Consider the following 19,943-nt stretch of genomic DNA (forward strand, 5'->3'; position numbering starts at 1 on the left):
TGCCTGTCAGCCCACTCCACCTTCCAATGGTGGGGACCCGTAGGTCCTTGCCTAAGGGTTGCATCAATCCCACCTCGGCCCAAGGGTCCACCACCAACGCAACATTTTTCCTCAATAATAACTGGGTTGAGCTAGCACAGTAGCTCATGTGGAAGATGTAAATTAAATTCCTAGGCCAGGACTCTAATCCCCAGGTGAACTGGAGCTGGGGATGCTGCGGAGAAAGCACTGACAGCATTAAGGGGAAGGGAAGTAGGGGAAAAGAGGAAGGGAGTAACAGTCATTGGGCAACTGCAACACCTACTTGCCAAGTTTAAGATTTAAAATTGCAGGATGTCCTGCTATGTGGACCCTGGCTGAGAATTGTCCCTCCAATGGCTGGAATAAGTTGGGAATAAAAAAATAGGAGGACAAGATCCTATTTTGATGAGCCATGACACTGTGACCCAGTGAAGACCAGTTCCAGCTGAGCTGGGAGCCCAAAGAAGCAGTAGGAAACTTGCAGGCCAAAATAAAAAAATCAAAATAATGTACATAGGCATGAATCCTTCTACAGAAAAAGGTAGTTAGAGTTTTGTTTTATAGCTTCCTAGGCCTGTTTTCAATTAGTGAAAAAATTGTTTTTCATCAACAGCTTTAACAGAAATACATCACCTGAGCACACCACAGTGTTGCTGATTGATCAATAATTTAAATTATATAAAACATGCCTTTTTATCAAAAGCAGTGAAAATAAAATATTATTTCTGTTTCTTGACATGTATGAAAAAGGAGTATTGACTTGGTTGTTTATGTCTGGAGCTTTTCAGTAGTATGGCGTAGTGAGAACAACACATTGGTGAAACATTTGTTTTTTTAGCTCAGCTGGTAAAGCCTAGACTTGGCACAGCTTCCGCTGTCATTATCCCTTAAGCACAGCACGGGATTACATCATCCAGACAAAACTTTTTAAACATGATTAAGCTGTTAGACATAATCACTCATGATCACACTTTCACACCATGGGAATTAATTGGAAATTCCCATTACTAAAACATACTGAAAAAGTCCCACACTAAATCAGAACACAAGTTTACCTAGTTGCAAGGCAGAACTGAAGTAAAGCCTGAATGTGCTTGTTCCTGGCTGTATTACGTAAACTGTCAACAAATAAACCTGTTCATAATGATTTTTGCAATAGCATACCTCAAATACAGGGCAGTGCCCAATAGATCATATTCCAGCCGGCTCTCTGACTGTTGGCAATGCAGCACAGGCAGAGAATACACGTCCATCTTTAAAACTGTCTTTTTTCCTCCTCCTCCTCCTCTCCTGCAGCTGGGGATAATTTGGAACACTAATGGTTCCGATCAGCTGGCTCTAGAGAGGCTCCCAAAGTATTCCAGAACTTGGGCCATTTTTTTTCCTATGTGGATATCACTGGCTGCTGTCTACCAGGGGCTTAGATAAGATAAAACTTTCTAGCTCAGCATATTAAGCACTTGTTTGATTTCCTGGGAAAAATTAAACTGCTGAAATTATTGAAACCTATAGAGACTAGAAAGTTAACTCTGCTTAGATCTTTGCTTTACTTGAGAGCTCCACCTGAATGAAGTGAAGCTTAGGTGAGCCCAGCAACTGAGAAATGCATTTTGTTGTGTTTTTTCTGTGCAGTAAATGCATTTTGTTGTGTTTTTTCTGTGCAGTAAATGCTGTTTTAAGTGTCTTTTGCAACTTTTGCAGTTGTCAATTATCTTTGACTGTTATACAGTTAATCAACATTATAGATTCTAGCTGACTTTTTATTATTTAACACAATATATTTACTATCTAGATAAAACAGATTGACTGAATGATCAACTAATCAACCAGAGGAATCTCTATTCAATAAATTTCATCTGGGAGCATATACAGCATGCATAATTAATTACCATATTTTATAGGTATGTTTAGCCATACACTCATTTAATAAAATTTAGCATACTTTCACTAATCACAAATGAATACGATTAAAGTTATTTATACAGGGCCAACACTGCTTATGCATATGCTATATTTAGAAGTATCCAAATTCTTCATATTTGTAGTAATTTGGTATCATCGGTAACTTGAAACATATCTACCAATTTATTTCGGATCATTAGGGTTCATATTCCATCTTTAAGCATTAAAGCCTCTATTTTGAATACTGAGCTGTACAAATGGCCAGGTATCACCTGATACTTGGCCTGTATTGTACCATGCTTATGATGCATTAACATATTTGGACCAACATGGGTCAAAACCAGCTCTTTCGTTTGAAGAGTCACTCTTGTATTAAAATAGAAAGGACCAATGGTGCCCTGGACAAACGTTGTTCTCTTCGCCCCAAACACAAACATTTTCTCTCTCTTTTAACCCTCTCTCTATGCATTAATGCACCTCTCACTCTCTCCCTCTAGGTATTCTTCAATCTTTTCTCTTCCTCTATTCCATCCCCTCTTTCCCTTCCTCCACACATCTTATCTTTCCCTATCCATCCATCTATTCTCTCTTCTCTTTCTCCCTCCAGTCATTCGCTCTCCCTCCATCTGTTATCTCACCTCACCCTCATGTCAGCATTTTCTCTCCCCTCCCTTGCTTCCTCCCTCCAGTCATACTCTCTCTTTCCTCTGCTTCCATCTATTCTCTGCCCTCTCTCATTCCCTCCCTCCAGACATCCCCCTTCTCCCTCCTTCCATCCTCTCCTCTCCCTCCCCCCTCTTTGCACCCATGGTGTAGTCACAGGTGGGTCTGGGTGGGGTTTTGAAATCAGACCCACCCAATCAGGGCTTCCTGACACCAAATGAGGCATGAAGAATGGCCTCCGCTGACTAATTCATCGTGGTAGCTGAAGAAGTAGTCCCATCAGCTGAAGCAAGGCCACCACAGGAGCCCATCCCCATGGCGGTAAAGAAGACTCACCAATGCAAGGCTGCCATAGGAGACCATCCCCGTGGCAGTGAAGAAGTTGTTCCAACAGCTGAAGCAAGGCTGCCATGGGAGCCCATCTCCTTGGCAGCAAAGAAGGTGTTTGGCTGTGAGCCCCGATGCAGGCATGTAGGAATGGGAACCTGGATGTGAGTATGTGAGAATGGGAGCCCGGGTGTGTGGGTGAGAACTTGTGTGTATGGTAGAACATGTGAGACAGAGAGCTTGCGTGTGTAAGGGATTCTGTGAGAGAAAGCATGAGTCTTTGTGTGTGTTAGAGAGCGGAAGGGAAGAAGATAGGAGAGAGAAAAAAAAGAAAAAGAGAAGAGTGGCCCTGGAGAAAGAATTAGGAAAAGACTGACAAGGGGAAAGTGGAAAAAAGAGAAAGGTTCCAACTAATTAGAAAAATAAAAGGATCAGACAACAAACGTAAAAAAAAATATTTTGAGATTTTTATAATTGGAATGTTATGATCCTGCTCGCGGAGTCTATCCCGCGAGCAGCCTCTCACCTGCCCCAGCCCGATGCCGTAGGAACTCTTCTTGTAGCCTGGGCCACCCCGGATCACTGCTGCCACTCCTCACGGCCTGACGCCGCTGTGTGTGGCAGGAGGAGCCATTGTTGCCTCTTTGCGGTGGGAGCCGCTGCCCGGATGCCTTTTTGCGTTGGAGTGCTGCCTCAGTCTTCATCTCTTGTGCAGCCCTGATGCCATGGTCTCTCTCCATGCGGCAGAAAGCTGCCGACAACTGTGTCTCTTTGCAGCCCTGGTGCCGTACTTACCCAGTACTAGTGCCTGAATCCTGATTCCTCCCCTGAGTCTTCCAAGTTCCACGAAAACTTGGCTGAGTCTTCCAAGTATCCTGAGTCCTTGTCTGAGTCTTCCAAGTTCCTGAGTTGCATGGTTTGTCTTGTTCCTGCCCTCAGCCTCTGTCTGGCCTCACGCACTCGTTGTTCCCAAGCGGCAAGTCTGGAAGGGCTACCGAGTGGCCAGAGGGCTACTCTTGAGACCAGTATTGCATTGCTGGGTCTCACCATTGCGTGCAGGTCCAGTGGAGGGCTGAGCCTGTCTTGTTCCAGTTCCTGAAGTTCCAGCCCATGCCTGAACACTCTCACCTCCCACGGTGTGTGTCTTGGGGCTCCTCCCTGAGTTGCACCATGGCCCAAGGGCTCACAATCTTTCTGAGCAAGCGACCGCTCCTCTGTGTTCACAACAGGAATATGCCATCGTATGAATTTCTTATAAGTTTGTATTTTGCTCTTTAGCTTTCCACTGTTCAGAGTCTGGTATCTCAGACTTTCTATTTTGGTTTTGTTTGCATGTTTCTGTTTCCAAATAGTAGTCCCTTATTTCTGAATTAGGTAAGGTTCAGTCTGTGTTCTACCTGGGTGTGACTGAGGTGCAGTATTGCTGCTAGCGTGTTGTTTCTCTCTAGGGATTTGTAGCAGTCTGAAGTTTGTTATACTCACTGGCAGCAGGGCTCGGGCCGCACCTCACGGCTCCTTCCCATGTGGCCAGCGGGCTTCCCCCGCTGCTGGCGCCAGCCCAGGCCTTCCGGCTCGCAGGACGCCGCCAATGCAGTCCTCTTCTGGTTCTCCTCTTAGGTGTGCGCGTGCGCCGCCAGAGGAAATTTAAAGGGCTTGTGGTGGGAAAATGCCGCCGGACCCTTTTGATGATGTCAGGGCTCAGGCCATTTATAACCCGGCGGCAGACATCCTCCCAACGACTTGACAACCAGGTCTCTTTGACAGCATGCCTCTTCAAGCATTCCTGTTCTGCATTTTTGGACCTCCCTGTTCCTGTCTTCCTGCTCCTGTTCCAGCCTACCTGTCCCTTCCTCCGCACCTTCTTGCCCTCGGATGGATCTCCTGGCTTCTTGACCCCAGACTGGACCTCTTCTCGCTCCTCGCCGCCAGCCCCTGACCTCAGAACGGATTCTCTCTGCTTCTCTCCGCATCTCTTGGAACTGGACTGTGGTATACTGTGGACTCCTTCCTTTGGTTTTGGCCGGACTCTGCCCCATCTCCAGATGGTTACACTTCCTCCACCGGTCATCACAGGGGTCCACTTAAGACCAGCCAGCCCCGGCACCCAAGGGCTCAACCCGCAGGTAACGTGGGTTGGTAGTGGCGAAGCTCCTGTTGGCCCCTGCATCACTCCGGCCTCGCTTCCCTACAGTGGAGACCTGTGGGGGTTTGTCCCTTCAGGTAGTGCCATCTCCGCCTCGGGCAAAGGGTTTACAATCCTCTCTGGATTCACAACAGATTGCAAGTCCATGGATCTGGTGGAGGCCTCCGCCCCACTGGCCATTCCAGGCCTGGCTCAGAAGATACTCGAGCAACGGAAGGTGTTCGAAATCCTGGCCTCAGCTGTGGAATGGCTCAGCGCCCGTCTGGACGCCTCAGTTCCTGTGGGTTCTTCGGCCACGGGGTTGTCCGCTCATTTACCGACAACCCGCTCAGTTATCCCACTTCCAACTCTGCCATGCTTTTCTAGGGATCCAGCACTTTGTCGAGGATTCTTGAACCAGTGCAATATGCATTTTTGCCTGCAGTCTGCACTCTTTCCCGACGACCTTACCAAGACCACATACATTCTCTCTCTCCTGGATGGCAAGGCCTTGTCCTGGGCCTCTCTGCTGTGGGAACGTGTGAATCCAATATTACGAGACCTGTCCAGCTTCCTGGTCCTTTTCCACACTGTCTTTGATGATCCAGGATGACAGGCCACTTCGGGCTCATCACTCCTACAACTACCCCAAGGGTCCCGGCCTCTAGCCGATTATATAATCGAGTTCCGGACTTTGGCCATGGAGCGAGGACTGCCTATGCTTCATATTCTTGGATGGTCTCATGGTCCACCTGAAAGATGAGTTGGCAGCCATAGAACTGACCTCTGCCCTGGACGCTCTTATTAATTTGACTGGCCGCATTGACTGCCGACTTCAAGAAAGGTCTCGAGAACTATACTCTGCTAAAAAGCCTTCCTCTACTCTCCAGTGCTCCTGACGGTCGCTGTCGCTCGGGCTGAGTTCACCTCCATCTAAACCACCTCCAGAAGAACCCATGCAATTGGGTCAAGGCAGGTTGTCACCCAAAGAAAGTTTTTGGCACCGGCGCTTGGGACTTTGTCTCTATTGTGGAGAGGCTGGACACTTTCTAGCTCAATGCCCCATGCATCCGGGAAACTCCCAGGCCTAGGTTGCACTGGGGAATTGCCCATAGGTCTGACTCTTCCAACATCCCCCCTCACGCTTCCTGTGACCATCCAGATGCCCAACCAGGACTTTCATACTCTAGCCCTGGTGGATGCCAGGTCCGGTGGCAACTTCATTATGAAGCCCCTGGTGACACACCTCCAGATACTGAGCCATCCTTCTCCGGTTCCCCTCATACTATCTTCCATCCAAGGGGAACTCTTACCAGGTCGTATCACCCAAACCAAACCATCGGACCGCTTAGACTCCGCACTGGCGCACTACATGAGGAAAGTCTGACTTTCCACATTATTGATAAGGCCATCCATCCTATAGTCTTGGGTCTTCCTTGGCTCCAACTGCATTCTCCCCAATTTGATTGGACATCGCTACAACTCACCCAATGGGGGTCTTCCTATCAAGATTCCTGCCTGAAATCTTCACTCCAGCGATCCTGACTTGCTGCTACACTCAATATGCGTCGTATGCAGACGTATTTTCCAAAGAGGGTGCAGATACCCTGCTGCCACATCGCCAATACAACTGCACCATAAATGTTCTGCCTGGCACAGAACCGCCCCGGGGTCGGGTCTACCCCTTATCCATGTCTGAGACCAAAGCCATGTCTGAATAAGTGTGAGAACATTTGTCCAAAGACTTTATCCGGCTCTCCACTTCTCCCGCCAGGGCGGAATTCTTTTTTGTGGCAAAGAAAGACAGGAAGCTGCATCCGTGTATTGATTATCATGGGTTGAACGCAGTCACTCAAAAGGATCACTACCCACTGCCTCTCATCGCAGAGCTCTTTGACCACCTTCAATGCACTCACATCTTCTCCAAACTCGACCTCCAGGGGGCGTATAATTTGATCCACATTAGGAAGGGCGACGAATGGAAGATGGACTTTAACACTAGAGATGGACTCTGCCCCATCTCCAGATGCTCACGCTTCCTCCACCCATCATCATAGGAGTCTACTTAAGACCAGTCAGCCTCGGCACCCAAGGCCTCAACCTGCAGGGAATGTGGGTTGGTAGTGGCGAAGCTCCTGTTGGCCTTTGCATCACTCTGGCCTTGCCTCCCGTCGGTGGAGACCTGCGGGGGTTTGTCCCTTCAGGTAGTGCCAACTCTGCCTCGGGTGAAGGGTTCACAATCCTATCCAGATTCACAACAGTTTCATATAATCAACTGGGTTATGAGTGACTGTTCATCTAGATGAATTTACATGCTCTGAGATAGTTTTATCTGCACAAAAACTTAAAAAAAAAATACAATGTTTGGGATAGACACATGACATAGACCTGCACAGACATTATTTGTATTCGCCTTTTGGTACATTGAGACATTGGGTACACTCACTTTTATTTATCAAAGTGATTATCTTATATCAGAAGTGGCACTAGGAACTATAGTGAATTTTTTGATGTGTGTCTTTCACAGATCCTTGGATATGGAAATGTTATGTGTTCCTGATTCAGATATTTAAAAAATTCTACAGAAGCCACCATTTTTTTTGAATGATAAGTCTAGAAACATCTGAACATTAGTGGACTTCTCTCCAGAAGCTATACTATCGACATACCCATACTGAATTACATGGATAAGCTTGAGTATTGCTGAGTACCTAGGATTCCTTGTGGTCTGAAAATTCTAAAGGAACCTCATCTGTATGTAGAAAATGAATGATTTATTTTCAATGGAATGCTATTTTGAACAAATGCAGTTAAGATTTGATTATACCTATTATCAAAACAGCATAAAAATCACCTGAAAATTTGCAGAGACTTCCGTAAGTCTATAGCACGCCATGACAGCGGAAATCTTCCCATCTCAGTTTCAGTCATTACAAGTTAATATAGATATATTTAAATGAGATTTGAAGAAGTAAAAAATGGGGCATATTTTAATGTGAAGAGGCAGATTATCAGCAATGCTCCATCTATCCCTGGATGAATTATTTGAATAAAGATAGACAACAGCAGGTTATTTTTGACAGTTCACATGACAAGTTGTCAGGTGATGAAGATTGTCAAATTAAAAATATGGATCAAAGCGCTTCAATTAATGCTCATTTTTTAGGCTGGGTTTTCTGATCCAATACCAGGGAATCCAGACATCACAGGGGAGATGCAGTATGTCACCTCGGAGCCTGCAATGTTCAGAACTGTTATGAATGGACGGAGGCGAGTGTGAGCCCCTGTGCCGTAATGTGACTGATACAACCCCGGGGCTGGCCATGGTCCATGACCCTGGCAGGTGAATGCATCCAGGCATGGGCTAGACTGAAGCTGAAGACTGGAGATTTGGGACAAACTGAAGCCTTGAGCGGAGGTGAAGACTTGGAACAGGAAATAGGCGATCTCGTATGAGAACCAGAAGCCCATGCTGTCTCTGGGGTAGCCCTCTGGCCACTCCATAAACCCTTTTGGATGAACCACTTAGGAGCGGTTTGAGTGTAGGACTGATGAAGGCTGAGGACTCAGGACACTGATGACAAGAAAAGGCTGAAGGCTTTAAAGACTTGGAAATAGATGAAGGCTTGGAACAATACGAAGGCTCTGAAGACTTGGAACAGGCATGTGGCTGGAACAAGAACTCTGTAGACCAGGGACAGGAACTCAAAACTCAGATTCAGGAACTTGGACTTGAGTCAAGAACTCGGAACTCTAAAATCAAGGATGAGGACTTTAAAGAGTTGAACTAGTGACGAAGACTTGGACAGAAAATGGAAAAGGGCTACAGAAAATGACCTCTGAAGCAGGAATAGAAGACCAGGACACAGGAACTGGGAGACCAGAAACACAGAGAACTACCTTGAAGGTTGACATTGAAGGACCTGGAGACCACAGGAAACCCTTTCAAAGGCCTGGAACAATGGGAGAAGTGACTTTTTAAAGGCCTGCCGCAGTGGCATCATCAGGAGGGGCTATAGGGCTTTATCCACTACAGTCCCTTTAAATTTTGAGCAGAAAGACGCGTGCGCTTAGGGAGACAGTGCACTGCTTCAAGGATTGCCAGGAGTGTTTCAGGGCCGCAAAGAACAGGCAGCTTCCCTCCTGCCATGGGATCTGACAGCGTCAATGGCGAGAGCAGAGTTGGCAATCTTCCCGGCCATGATTACAGCAGAAGGATAGATGGCGTCCGGGTGTGTCAGGCTGCTCACATGGCCCTACCATGAGCGGTATCACAAAAAGAACAACTGATCCCCAGGACAAGCAAAAATGTATCTATTTAAAATGCTTATATTCTGACTAACTGACAATATCATACTAACTGCTTGATTCACTAAGGCTTTTCTCCCATTCTGTGATATGCAAAAATATTTTGAATAAACAGGCCCTAAGTGTTTTACACAAAATTCATAAAATACAAATAAAATTATTCAAAACTAACATAAAATACAATCATCTGGACCGCACGCTAAACTTAAATCATCTCAGTAAAAGCTTCACTAAATGGGAGACTTTAGAAGTATTTTCTGAGCAGCTCAAATCACAAAAAGAAATATCTGGATTGCATACAAAAATTAAATAATATCATTAAAAGCCTTTCTAAATATGAGACTTTTGAGTTGTTTTCTGAACAGATTAGCATCCTATATTAATTTAAACTTATCAGTTAATGCATTCCATAGGCTGGTCCAATAATTGACAGAGCTCAATTGTGAGTTTCCTGTAAATGAGCAGGTTTAACACCTGGTACTTCAAGCAGCCATTGTCTTGGCAGGCCTCAAAATTCTAATTGTTTGATACTTTTAAAATAGATTTGACAAGTGACTAGTGGTATCATCATGCATGGATTTAAAAACAAACATAATAATCTTAACTTTGATGGATGACTGGCAACCAATGTAGCTGCCTCAATATTGGCATCACATGCTCATGCCTAGAGGCTCCCAGAACCAAGCATTCAGCAAAATTTTGTCAGAGTTGTAAAGCTCATAAGCATGTTTTTAGGAGCCCAACAAACACTGAGTTGCAATAGTCAATCAAGTTTAAGATAAAGACTTGCACCAATTTGCCAAAATCAGAAATATCTAAAAGTGGTCTAAAGTGTTGCATCCGTTTCAAATATCCTGCTGATTAAACATTACATAACTGATAAGAATAATTTAGTTCTGAATAAAAAAGAAGGCCAATATTGCAAATGCGCTCAAAGAAAACAATGCTTTCCCCATTGAACGACAACTCATTAAGTGAACAGGCTTGATGAGGGAGCCTTAGCCCGGACCCAGGCCCAACACAAGGACTTGGCCCAGGATCAGGCCCAGGCTTGAAACCCAGGCTTCAGAGGTCATCTTCAGTTGTCTTCTGATATACCTTTCTTCTTATTTATAATAATTTATATTCTCCCTAATTGCCAGACACTGTTCTAGATGAATTAAAAAACATAAAACATATGTCAAATAAAATAAAACAACAGCAATATAGGACAATCAAACTGTAAACATATCCATTTAAAAATGATTAGTCACAGCTAGTAAATGCTTCCCGAAATAAATGTGCTTTAAGAAGTTTCCTAAATATCTTATAATCACCCTCTTGCCTTAAGCATAAGGGTTGGCTGTTCCATAATCTAGCAGCAGCTCTAGAAAAGGCATGGTAACAGGTTTCTTTCTACCAGATTCCCCTTCTTACTCCTGGGGCTTCCAACAAAAGCAGATGCTTTGAGTGTAGTTCTCTACTGGGGAAGCACCGGAGTAAATTAACAGCCATACATCAAAATGGTGCCCTCCACTGAGAATACCCAGGAATTAAATTAACTCTTGCCATACCCAGTAGATGGCATCATTTCAAGAAGAAAAAAAAAAGAAGACAGAAGAAGACCTCTGAGGCCTTGGCTCCAGGCCTGGGCCGAATCCCTGGCTTTTGGACTTGGCCACGGGATTGGACCCTGGCATCAGGCCTGGGTCTCGACCAAAGCTCTAGCATTGGGCCTAGTCTCTGGACCGGGCCCTAGTTTTGGGCCAAGGCCTAGGCTTAGGCCAAGGATTTGGGACCCCATCTCTGAGCCAGGCCCTGGAGTTGGGTCTGGATCCAGACCAAGATCCAGACATCAGGACCAAGGTGCCTATTGCCTTCACAAGACCTCAGCTTTGGGTCTAGGCCTAGGCCTGATGGGTTACTTTTTTTCCTGGTTTTCTAATCAGAACTAAATTCCGATAAAATTGTATTGGAATTTAAATCATTTCATTTTGAAAACGACCCAAAATGAAATAGGAAATTTCATCTCATTTACAATTTTGTTTCTCACAAATGCCCATCCCTAGTCTCTAGCCAGAGTAGTTTTACAAAATGCACTCCCTTGTTGTGGACTAGTACTGGAAGCCTATTCACTTCCTATAAACACTTCCATTAATCCAACTGCACTCTTCTTTTACCCTTACTAATTGAATGCAGTATGGGAAAAAAAACAAAAAACAATTGCTTAGATTGTCTTAGTCCTAATGGTCCTTTTTCTGTTTGCCATTTGAATCAAAGCCAACAAATTGTATCCTATCCAATAAAATAGGACTTCCTAGGTATTGGCGCCTATCCTGATTTAGGAAAGAAACTGATGTGCATAATTGTTATTATTGCAGTTAAATCAATTGTCTTTATTGTTTTGTGCCCTTGCTATCTTTGTATAATAAATCCCTACTGTAAGTCTGCTACCAGTTAAAGGTTTCTACAATAGTATTATTCTTACTTCCTGTTACTATTGAACTTTCTGATCTCCACTTAAAGAACAAACCCTTTGAATGTTCTTATTGTCCACCTATTCTTCTCCCAGAAGAAAGAAAAGAATTCTAAATGTTACATATCAAGCTCAGATAACATGAGACTAACCTAGAGACTTCACCCCTATGATGGCTAAATGTTGTATCCTAACCTATAGCTCCATTGGCTGTGACTACATGGAGACAACCCAAGACATGGGATGGAGACAAATGGCATTGGAGCTAGAACACATATTGTCATAGTTAATATGACAACCCCTGCTGCTGTCCTCAGTGGTACTCCCCACCCCTTCATACCCCCTCCCATACCTCAAACCTTAAAATGCTGATTAGAATCCTGCAAGAGGGCCTGGGGCACCCCCTAGCTCCAGGACCACTCAGTACCATTTTTCAAATGGAGTCAATCTGACCTTGCCCCTGTCTTGTGATTGAGGCAAGGTCTGGGGGATCTCACTTTGCCATAAGCCATGTGGCCTAGGTCTGATCCCCGGACCTTGCCCCTATGATGGTGGCAAGGTCAGATTGACGCCATTTTGAAAAATGGTGCCGACTGGGACTGAGGCTTGAGTGTGCCCTGAGCCCCATCGCAGGATCCTGGTCAGCTTTTTAAGGTTTAGGGGTGCAAGGGGATGGTGGGGTGCTACTTAGGGCCGATGATATTTTTGCTACATTTGGGGAAATGGGAGGTCACTTACTCCCAATGGTTTTAGTGATACATTGGGATAGAGAACATGGCAGTCTTTATGTATTTGGAAAGGGGGCATGGGGTGATTATTCTTTTTGATGGGGTTTGGAGTATTGTGGGGGGGTGTCATCGTGTGAGGACAATCATTTTTAACACTTTTGGGTGTTGAGGCCACGGGGTGAACAGAGTGTCAGCCATAACCCCCACTCCACTTTGTTTTCTTGTGGCAATTATTTTTTTGGCAATGGTCCTTTATGATATTAGCGGTCCCATGGGATTGGGGCTGCCATCAAACCTAAAGGCCCACTGCCATGTAGTTTTGTCTCGTGAGAAAACATCGTGCCATACAGCCACAATGTTTTTTGGGGACAGGGGCTCAATATCTCAGAGACACCTCTCCCTTCACGATAGTGGGAACGCTCCCACAAAAAAACCATCATGGTTTAGTGCCTCTAGGCCTAAGTTGATAATGTATTGCTCAATTCTATGTAAGGCAAGCCTAGAAGTCCGCATAAAAGAAGTTTATTCATTTTTCTAGATATACACAGGGCCTTGCAGCTATGAATTTTTTTTAACCAAATATAATACATTTTATTTGCTAAAATTAATTAATTCCATTTTTGTCAAAAATGTTGCTAAGTCTTGAATTTGGTTAGTATACTCCATTATTGTACTAGTCAGATGAACTGGTAGAAAAATGATCTACCATTAAATGGAATAGAAAATACAATATCAAAAGCAATAAAACCTTGGAATCAAAATGCAACTCAGGTCTAGTCTCACAGTATAGACATCAAAATCACTTGCTAATCTATTGTATACCTTGCTGTATTATGTCTAAAAAAAAGAAGCTTGCTGAATGCATCTCTTTATTGAAAAGATATCCTTGACTTTTCACTATGTTTCCTACAAATTGAAAAACACATTTTCATTTTTCTTTTACAAATACTATACAAGAATTGTCCTTACATGATTGCTGAAAGTCAGCCCATCTTCCTCTCCAGTCCTGAGATATTCATGACCTTAGGGCACCATCATCAAATACATTCTCACTGCTCCCTTCCATTGCTTTTGAACTTTGACCTTGGTTATAAATTCATCTACTTTCTTTCAGATCTTTCTAGCATGCCATCATTTAACAAGTTCATTACCTTGTATATTCTTAGTCTCCTGTCACTATCTCCTGGCATATTATTTTGTATTATGATAGGACCGAATCATTATTATTTGTACAGTTTCTTACTGATTATGATGTTATCATTTGGCCTACTTCATGATTCTCGGATTAACAGTCTCTAAGATGCATTGTTGCCTATCAAAAGTGTTTTAAAATAAAAAGACCTAAACAATTATTCTGTAAACCTTAATTAATTTTACTCAAATAAGTATGTGATTAATCTGAAACACATAAAAGGGCAAAAGTAGAATTATGCAGATTTTCATAAAACATATTTTAAAAGAAGTGTACAAGAATGGCCATGATTGTTTCTAACTTAGAAATAAATTGTTTAATCTATTCTTTAGAAATAAAGCAAATAGCAGAAAAAGATCATACAGCCTGTCTAGTCTCCCTGCCACACAAACCTCTCAGTTCTATAATTCTTATTACTACCTCAGAGATCCCCTGTACTTGTCTCATGCTTTCTTGAATTCAGATACTGTCCTTTTCACCATCACCTCCACTGGATGACTGTTCTATGCATCCATCACACATTTTTCAAAAAATATATTTCCTTAGATTACTCCTAAGTCTACCCCCTTTCATCTTTATCCAATGAATCCTCATTCCAGAGCCCTCTTTTCATTGAAAGTGGTCCGCCTCTTATGCATTGATACCTCTGAGGTAATTAAATGTCTCTGTCATATCTCTCCTAAACTATCTTTCTTTTAGGGTATAAATGTTTAGATATTTAAGTCTGTCCTCATATGCCTTAGAATGAAGACCACTGATTGTTTTAATAGCCACCCTCTGGCCCAGTTCCATTCAGCTTTTATAAATTTGAAGGTGTGGTCTTTTGAATTGTGTAATATATTCCAATATAGATGTCACCAGAGACTATTATTGGGGCAATATAACTATCTTTGTTCTGCTGACCATTCTTGTCCCTATATAGCAAGCATCTTTTGGAGATGGGCCATGGGTGTTTTGTGCTGGCTTGCTATTCACATAACTTTACTGCTGCTACCGATGAAGAACAAGTCTGTAGATCTTGCCTTTTTGGGCTTACATGACAGGATGAGGGGTCCAGGTAAACTGGGGGCCATGCAGGATGAAGAAATAGAGGAATGTGGATGACCACTGGATAAACTGGTGGACTAATTGGAAAAACTGGGGCGAGTCCACCTACATAGGCGTGCAAAATCTGGCAAAGTCCTAAGGAAGATACACATTTGCTCAAATAACATCTTAAAATTAGGAGCATACTTAAGTACACTAGGCAAATTTTAAATGCACATGATTTAACATTCCAGCATATCTACGCTTGAACACCCATGTGTGAGTGTACGGGCACCAGTGTGTTCACTTTTAAATTAGCCTGTTAGTTTTATGCAGCCCAAATGCATGGCTATGTTTTTTTTAATATTAAATCTTAGCTGCCAGGGGTCCTCAAATATAGTTCTTAGAGGCCACAATCCAGTTGATTTTTCATTATTTTGACAATATATAAGCACGAGATATATTTGAATACAAATGAGGGAGTATATTGTAGCAAAGCGCAGGCTGAAGGTGTTCTATTTCCGCTGCCCACAGAACTGCCTTCGGCGGGTAGTTCCACATTGCAGGACTCAGCGTCAGCTCTACAACCTCCGGCCCCAGTGTGGCCTCAGGCACACCTCCCAGCAAATCAAGCACAAAAGAGGCGTATGTCGCATGCTCCAACTAGCAAAAACCACCCTGCTTGGCAGTAGCACAACTCTCCCCAACTCCCCTCTGTTCTGCTGCAGGCCTCGGTCCTCCCAGTCCTTACAAAATACCAAATCAGGCAAAATAAAAGGCCAACAAAACCCAGAGTAATCCTTACTCACTCTGTCTCCATGTCTGTATCAGTCGTTTCCCCTGCAGGGACCTCCATTTCCATGGCTTCCTCCCCCTCTGAGGAGCTGCATTCTTCTTTTAACCCAAACGTATCCTCCGTGCTTCTCTCCTCAGCAATCATGGGTTCAGGTGTGTGCCTTGCCCGGGTGTCCTGCTCAGCTGCACCATCAACTCTCTCTCTTTCCCATTGGTTTAGCTGAGGCTCAAAGAACCTGGGAAAAGTAGTCTTCCCCCGGCAACTTCTGTTGTCTAGCTCTGCTCCGGGTTCTCCCTGGGGTGATCCAGTCTGGGTTTTTCTCCCCTGAGCCAGCCTGCACCTCATCACAATATATAAATAGATCTCATGCATATTCTTTCTAGAAATCCTCAAAAACAGACTGGTTTATGGTCCTTGAGAACTAGATTTGGAGATCCCTGTTCTAGACTATTCCTCAGGCTTCACTAGATCTTTCCTTATGTTTTCCACACCTTCCTGGATGTCCCTGTTGCAGATTTTGATATCATTCACAAAAATACAGACCTTTCTCCAATAGTTTTTCAGCAATTTCTTTTACAAAAATGTTGAAATTAACTGTGGCAAAGAACAATCCCTGCAGCATACCAATAGAAATGCTCCTCTCCTCACAGGGAAGTGCATTTACCACTACCCTTTGCCACTTTCCACTCAACCAGTTACTAACCCGGTCTTTCACTTTAGTGCCTATACCAAGAGCATAAGAACATAAGACTTGCCTTAGTGAATCAGACCAAATGTCCATCAAGACCAGTATCTTGTTTCCAACAGTGGCCAAGCTAGGTCAAAAGTACCTAGCAAGATCCCAAGGGTCAAAGATTCCAAGTTGCTTATCCCAAGAATAAACAGTGGATTTCCACAACTCTACCTTAATAATGGTTAATGGGACTTTTTCTCTAGGAACTTGTCCTTTTTTAAACACAGCTATACTAATAGCTTTTACAACACTCCTCTGGAAATGAATTCCAGAGCTTAATTATGCATTGAGTAAAAACATATTTTCTCTTATTTGTTTTAAATGTATTACCTAGTAACTTCATTGTGTTTTCCCGGTCTTTGTACTTTTCGAAAGAGTAAACAAATGATTAATGATTACTCGTTCCATTCCACTCATTATTTTATAGACCTCTATCACATCTCTTCTCAGCCATCTCTTCTCCAAGCTGAAGATCTCTAATCTTTTTAGCCTTTCTACATAAGGGAATTGTTCCATCCCCTTTATCATTTTGGTTGCCCTTCTCTGTACTTTTCTAATTCTGCTATATCTTTCTTGAAATGTGGTGACCAGAACTGCAGACAATACTCAAGATAAGGTCACAACATGGAATGATACATAGGCATTATGATATTCTCTGTTTTATTCTCCATTCCTTTCCTAATAATCCCTAGCATTCTATTTGCTTTCTTGGCTGCTGCTGCACACTGAGCAGAACATTTCAATGTATTTTCAACAATGACACCTAGATTTTTTTCCTGAGTGGTGACTCCTAATGTGGAACCTTGCATTATGTAGCTTTAATTTGGTTTACTCTTCAATAAGTGCATCACCTTGCACTTGTCCACCTTACATTTCATTTGCCATTTACTTGCCCAGTCTCCCAGTTTTGCAATGTCAGCTTGTGATTTATCAACTTTGAATTATTTTGAGTAATCTGAAAATTTGATCACCATACTTGTTGTTCCCATTTCCAGGTCATTTATAAATATATTAAAAAGCAGTGGTCCCAGAACATATCCTTGGGGCACTCCACTATTCACCTATCTCCATTGGGAAAATTCACCATTTAGCTCTATTCTCTGTTTCATATCTTTTAACCAGTTGGCAATCCACAATAGGTCACTGCCTTCTAACCCATGACTTTCTAATTTCCTAAAAAGTCTCTCATGAGGGAATTTGTCAAATGCTTTCTGGAAATCCAGATACACTATATCAACTGGCTCTCCTTTATCCACATATCTATTTACACCCTCAAACAAATGTAGCAATTTTGTGAGGCAAGTCGTTCTTTGGTTAAATCCATGTTGGCTTTCTCTATTAAACTACGCTTATCTATATGTTCAGTAATTTTGTTCTTTATGATAGTTTTTATCATTTTGTCTGGCACAGATGTCAGACTCACTAATCTGTAGTTTCCCTGTACGTACCGGATCAGTCCAGACTCCTGGGTTTTGCCTCTGCACCAGCAGGTGGAGACAGAGCCAAACTTGTCAGGCTCCGCATATATACCAGGGTGCCACACACAGCCTGTCAGTATATCTCTGTCTCCAGCAGGTGCCGGGTGCTTAACCCACAGTCTCTACTGATCTAGATTTTTTTTAGTTAGGAAAGGAAGGGATTTGTTAGCTGAGTGCTTACTTCCATCCTGTTAGTAAATTTAAAAAAAAAACAAAAAAAACTGAGTTGTTTTTTTTCCTGCAGCACAGGTCTTTGTGGATGGCTCTGAGCCTTCCATTGGGTTGTCAGGTCCCGAGGGGACCATCCCCCCTGGTTGTCAGGCAGCTGTGGCTTAGGGTCGAGGACCCTATAGGTAAGAACTGGCCCAGCAGGGGTGATACTGGGGAGCCCGGCTCACTCACCCCAACCAGGCCGCTTCAGCACTCGCCGAGGGACAGCGTTGAGGGACAGGTAAGAACTGGCCCAGCAGGGGTGATACTGGGGAGCCCGGCTCACTCACCCCAACCAGGCTGCTTCAGCACTCGCCGAGGGACAGCGTCATTTAAAAAAAAAAAAAGGTAAGCAAGGCCTTCGCGATTTGTGGCTGTGTGCCAACGACGTTGTTTTTTTCTCCGCTTCGGGGCCGGGCTTTTCCGCTGGATTTTTTTGTTTTTATTTTGCGCTGAAGGGAGCAGCGTGATTCGGCTCATGATGCCACATGGCACGGCCTGTGCGGCTTGCGGGTTGGAGAGCGCGAGGCTCTCCGGGATGGGCTTTGCTCGGCCTGCATCCCTGGTGATGAGGGACCTTCGGGAGCCGCGCTTGGGAAGCGGGGAGCGCTGGCTGTTGTGGAGGGGTCATCTTCCGGGCCTCCCTCCCGAGCAGTACAATCCAGCGGGGCAAGGGCCGCCATTTTGGTGCCGGGCCCGGGATCACTTCCGATCGCGGCGGGGCCCTCAAGGGGGGGGGCATAAAGTTGCCACCCCCCTTTCCCCCCAGTGATCCCCTCCGCGACCGACCGTGCCTACAGGACCCTCGGGGAACGGAGCAGGGGACGTTCCTGGTTCGGATACGAACATCTCCTGCTCCTCCTTTTCATCTGATTTTATCTTGGCCATGCACAGGGCCTTTAAGGCCCGTAAGGTGCACAAACGACACACAGCGCCGTCAGGTGGTTCTGAGGGGCCACATTCAGGGAATAGGGACCATCCTAAGTGGGGGCCCCTGACCTCTGAGTCGAGGGCGAAGTTGCCCCTGAGGGCCATGCCCCCACAGGAGGACCCATATACCTCGGAAGATTCTTCAGACCAGGAGGACTTGGAGGGTCCGTCCCCACCACCGAGGGGGGTAGAGGGAGATGGGAATCTGTCGTCAGGTGCCAAACGACAGAGTCAGACATCCGAGAGCGACGACCCCAGGGTCATCCGTCGATTCCGTAGGGACGAACTGGCACCCCTCCTTCCCACCATACTGGAGGAGTTAGGGATCTCCACTCTTCCAGAGGAGTCTACAGAAGGCTCCATGGATCCGGTGTTGTTGGGCCTGAGTGGCCCTTCTACGACCTTCCCCTTCCATTTTTCTGCTACGGATTTGCTGTATCGGGAGTGGGACACCCTGGACTTGGGGTTAAAGGTTTCAAAGGCGATAGACAAGCTTTACCCATTGCTGGAGGATGCCTTGGAGGTCCTGTGGGTCCCTAAGGTGGACGCTGCTGTGTCAGCGGTCACAAAGCGTACTACCATCCCGGTCACGGGCACCATGGCCTTGAGGGATCTCCAGGATCGGAAGTTGGAGATGCAATTGAAGAAGATCTTTGAGGTTTTGGCCCTAGGGGCCTGGGCAGCAATCTGCAGTAATTTCGCACTCCGCGCCGGATTGCGCTGGGCCCAACAGCTTCTGGCAAATGAGGGCCTGTCGGAAGAGGAAGCTCGACAGGCCGGACGCCTGGAAGCAGCTGTGGCCTACAGTGTGGACACCCTGTATGACCTGTTATGAACTTCTGCTCGCTCCATGGTCTCGGCGGTCTCCGCAAGGCGGCTTCTGTGGTTATGGAACTGGGCAGCGGACGGTGCGTCCAAGTCCAAGCTGGGCTCCTTGCCGTTCAAGGGTAAGCTGCTGTTTGGAAAGGAGTTGGATGATATGATTCAGCTACTGGGGGAGAATAAGGGCTATCTTCTGAAAGACAGGTCACGTTCCAGGTCCTTCTCCTCTA

The 19,943-nt window shown here is 44.8% G+C and overlaps 1 long non-coding RNA gene across 2 annotated transcripts in view; it reads right to left on the minus strand.

Annotated features, from left to right (window-relative positions):
• LOC115088817 overlaps positions 1-19,943 on the minus strand; it is a 271,226-nt gene that overhangs the window by 183,740 nt on the left and 67,543 nt on the right. The window contains exon 1 of one of the 2 annotated variants that reach the window (XR_003855908.1): positions 1,186-1,242. The exons of the other annotated variant lie outside the window; for it this stretch is intronic. This is a non-coding gene — a long non-coding RNA (uncharacterized LOC115088817). Of the gene's footprint in view, positions 1-1,185; positions 1,243-19,943 lie in introns of those variants that run through there. 2 annotated transcript variants of the gene reach the window in all.

This window comes from Rhinatrema bivittatum, chromosome 3 (genome assembly GCF_901001135.1).
Source record: "Rhinatrema bivittatum chromosome 3, aRhiBiv1.1, whole genome shotgun sequence".
Classification (NCBI taxonomy): Eukaryota; Metazoa; Chordata; class Amphibia; order Gymnophiona; family Rhinatrematidae; genus Rhinatrema; species Rhinatrema bivittatum.